The 4,430-nt window shown below is 37.1% G+C and overlaps 1 long non-coding RNA gene across 1 annotated transcript; it reads right to left on the bottom strand.

The window, feature by feature from the left end:
• Positions 1 to 305: 305 nt before the first annotated feature.
• LOC131329080 (uncharacterized) lies at positions 306 to 4,143 on the bottom strand. The gene is made up of 3 exons (XR_009200618.1): positions 3,738 to 4,143; positions 732 to 810; positions 306 to 578 (listed from the first exon to the last, which is right to left on the bottom strand). It is a non-coding gene; the product is annotated as an uncharacterized LOC131329080 (long non-coding RNA).
• Positions 4,144 to 4,430: the final 287 nt, after the last annotated feature.

Genomic DNA, 4,430 nt, shown 5'->3' with positions numbered 1-4,430 from the left:
CTTTCAACAGCGTTCATTGCACGCTATGGTATACTTCCTTTTTATAGCGTTTTTTGAACGCAGTCTTTGACATACTTTTAATAGCGTTTTTTGAACACTGTTTTCGATCAACTTTTAACAGCTTTCATAGAATGCTATGTTTTGAATACTTTTAATAGCATTTTTTGCATGCTAAGTTTGAGATTCTTTTTATAGCATATTTATCATTGCACCACTCATTCAATATTGTTTTTACAACATTCAACACCAATTCACTATTATTTTTTATTACATTCAACACCAAATACATCCAACGCGAAATGATGTCAATGTAAAATAAATAATTCAACCATTAGATGAAGATTCATTACAATATAGATTGGAAAATAATTTTCCAACACAAACTACATTGAAAAGTAAGAGTAATTACACTCATTAGAAAAATACTAATGTAATCTCCCTTTCCATAAAATGAAATCCTAAACTAGGCAGCCATATCATTCGATTACCCCAATTCTTCACCCGCGGAGATGTTCTTTACTTGAAGATTACTTCTTTACCGAGTTTATACCGTCTTGCTCCCAAAGCCGAACACATACCTATAAGTATAGAAATATTCAAACTAACACAATAGTAAGGTAAAAACTATTAACTACAAAACAATTTTAAAGCAACAAAATGCACAACACATACATATATGCACAATAATCATGAAATTGATACTAGAAGTGACATTAATTTAAATTGGTTACCTGAAGAGGCCATCTTTATCCATTGTTGTGTACCAATTGACTGCCATTGTCTAAATCTTCAACTATAACTCCTTCTAAACTTTGAAATCAAGAACAAAAACAAAGGAAAATGAGTCTATGTTTTATATGAGAAAACCATGAATAAGAAGAAAAGTACTAAAGAATAAGAAGAATCAATGCATAATGGAAACCTTGCTTCCCCTACCAAAAAGCAATAAGTCCAAGATGAAACTGTTCACAGGAACACAATCAAACATCACAACATGATTAATGTCCTTTACATCACAACATGATTAATGTCCTTCAAAGGGGTTGTCCCCTATCTTCTTCCTTTTCTATTTCAAATTAATCTCAAGATGGCTATGAGCAAGTTCACATCTTAACTAATGAATATAGTAGTCATAACGAATGTCAAGCTACAAACTAGCCTAATTAATCAGAATAAATATGATATGCAAAAAAAGGAGTAAGCAAATACAAGTCCTATTTAACCTATACGAACAACAAATGCAAGTTACACGTATAAAAGCTAAAATGCCTTTTCGCACCTTGGTGCGTACATAAATCACGCTAATGTACCCTCATACATGGAGCTATATCACTAATTGCACATATTCTCGAAGGTGATGATCAGTTTGATAAGTCATATAAGACTTGTGGACAAACTCCTACAATATGGTAAGTAAACTCCTATTGCTAAGACGATCAATCTACCAAAACTACGACACTAAGCCTATCGCCAAAGGCAGCAAACAAGATTGTGGATAGTCACAATGTCATTCAAAGAAAAGGTGGGCAGATTATTGTGGGATGTAGCCAGCCCCGCCCCCGTGAAGTTTGAAGTGTCTTTTTAGGCTACAAATGAAATTGTCTTATGCTACAAATATATGTGGTCGTGTTTTAGGCAGCAAATGGTAGTGTTTTTTGTATCCACATGAATCTGGAAAAGCATAGCATGCAAAGCGTTAGGCAGTACAAACGTTAATCAGAAGACGGAACCATAGAAAACCCACAATAGTCTTCTTGCATTTTCTAGGCAAACAGTTAAGTCCTACTAGATCAAGCATAAGAGTAATGAGGTTATCAATTGTCATAAAACTTAACAATAAGTACACAAAGAAACAAGTTTTTCATGTATTTTGAAATTCATCATTCATCTTTAGGCACTTCGAGAGGATAGTCAACTTGTTTCCCTAAAACTTCAGCAAACACTAACATCATAAGTCATAACCAAAACAATATAAAGATTAAGCTGGAAAACCAGTTAGCTAGTGAGAAAGGGCTACAAATATGAAACCAAGAGAGCACAATCAAGAAACCCCAACTAAATAATCGTAATAGAGATCATTGAAATTCTAACGTTGGGTACAAGCTTCCCAAAACTTGAGCTGCAACAAGTTTCTTTCATTTTTCTTTTTTTGGAACTACAGCAACAAGTTGGCATAAATCTTTTTTCCCCACTACCTTGACTATTTTCACCACGAAGTGTTCTTAAATCTTTATTCACTTTGCCCACAACCTTGGAAGAGCTCAGTGTAAGAAACTCACAAACACATCAGTCATCAAACTTCAATGGAAATGAAGAAACTACATAATCTAACATGCTATTGTGGCTACCTTTATATTCGTAGCTACTTGTATGTTCATTAGGCTCATCCCTCAGAACATACTCCAGCTATACTAATTTAACTACGCAGAAAAGCTACCTTAAAGTCTCCAGGATCAGCATCTGCCCTGGTCTAGCCTATCTGGACATTTGACTTATAATGGTAAATGTATGTACGATGAAGTCATCTATTATTAAGTTCAATAAACAAAATTCGGATGATCCAAGTTTAGGCTCGCGGGGTCATTTTTATTCGATGAGCTAAGCCCGAGCTTCATTTAATAGCTCGTATAATAAAAGAACTGAATCGAAACAGTCCTATTCTTAGCAGGTTGTGTTCCAAAAAAATAGCATATGATGTATGTTTGTGATTTTCTAAACTTCTTGGTTGTTCATTAAACCATTTGACTCTGTCAAGTACATACAATAACATTCCAAAAGGAGAAGACAAACTACTATTTCAATGTTTTGTTTGGCACTAAGATGGTATTAACAACTCCTGATTACAGTTTTAAAGCAATTCTTAGACTTACTAAGCCAAGCCAAAATATGCTGGTAAGCTCATGAATATGTATGGCTGCACTGCTAGGCTTGTCATGTATGCTAACCTAGCCCGCACATACCTTTCAAGTAATTGAGCCAAGGCCAAAACACCACAAGCTAGGCTTGGCCCATTTGTGGCCATGTTTATGAGGTCATGCGGACTCGTATCTTTACACTCCCTCAATTCCATTTCCAAACAGAGACAAAAGCCTTAACTTCCTATCTTTCTTTTCTTTATTCCTTATGTTCTCTTTGCTTCAGCTGGTTCTTCCAACAGCCATATCATCACATATATACAAATAGTTCAATTTGATAACTAAATTGTTCAAGTTGATGTGAAGATCTTTCTATCAGGTATAAGATATTAGATCTTGTGATATGAGCTATGAAATTTTCAAAAAACACTCGATAAACAAAGGATATCCCTTTTTATGCCCTTTTCACTCACTCGATCCCGAAGATGATTTAGCCGTAACACCTCTGTTTCCAGCCACTAGTAAACCCATTGCTCATATACCTTGATCAGCCTCCTCTAGCAAGTTGTCAATGAAAAGAGTGAGCAACGGTTGATTATTACTCCCTAACCCACCATTTTTAATCCTTTGTTTGTTAATCACAAGAAACCATCCTCCCATGTTTGGACCCCAAATTGCCATAGTCGCACGATTTACATCATAACAGAGATCACAAACAGCATTCGAAAACCACAACCAACCAAAATCGAAACGACTCAAGCAAGCAAGCAAAATCGAAACCACAGCCAGCCAAAGCTCACGCAAATAGAGCAATAAAAAACAGACCCAAAACAGAGTTGAAGCAACAAGCAGATCAACCAATCAAAATTGAAACGAACTGACCTTACGGGGGAGATTGGGCGACACAGAGATCCCTGCGAAAAGGACAGCAGCGCCGATGAAGGAGCAAACCCAAACTGGAGCAATATATCGTCAGTGGCGAGGCATTGTAATGGCCCTTAGGGAAGCTTAGGCAGACTACGACGATGGCCGGTGAGAGGCACCCGTCGCCCTGTGACAAAGGGACCCGAGTCTGGGAGAGGCAGGAAGGGTTCCTACCTGTCGCCCAGTGACGAAGAGACCCGAGTCTGGCAGAGGTGATGCGGGTTGTAGCGATTAAGGGGAAAACGGTAAGATCTAGTAAGGGGGAGTACGAGGTAAGGGGGATATCAGGGAGGGAGGCTACTGCCGAGCGACGGCTACCGAGAGGGCTAGGGTTTCGAGACCATTCAAATTGCCTGGGTTACCAGGGTGAGAGAGAGAGAGATAGAAAGAGAGAAAGATGTGTGTGTGTTAGGGCTTGAAATTGAAACGAGGAAGAGAGGAAGAAGGGATTTTCCACACAATCCCCAAATAAAGTAAACGTTGCACGATATAGTTTTTTTTTCTTTCTTAAACACAGAAGCAGCACGATGTAGTTGAGTTAGACCCTGTTCTAGAAACCTTCTTAAAAAATAAGCAGATTATTTTACATTTTCAAACTCAAAAATAATGTAAATGAAAAATAATTTTTTAATTTTTTTTGCACCGTATTAA

The sequence above is a fragment of the Rhododendron vialii genome, chromosome 6a (genome assembly GCF_030253575.1).
Source record: "Rhododendron vialii isolate Sample 1 chromosome 6a, ASM3025357v1".
Lineage (NCBI taxonomy): Eukaryota > Viridiplantae > Streptophyta > Magnoliopsida > Ericales > Ericaceae > Rhododendron > Rhododendron vialii.
The sequence above is the reverse complement of the archived record's forward strand: the minus strand, read 5'-3'. Positions and strand labels throughout refer to the sequence as shown.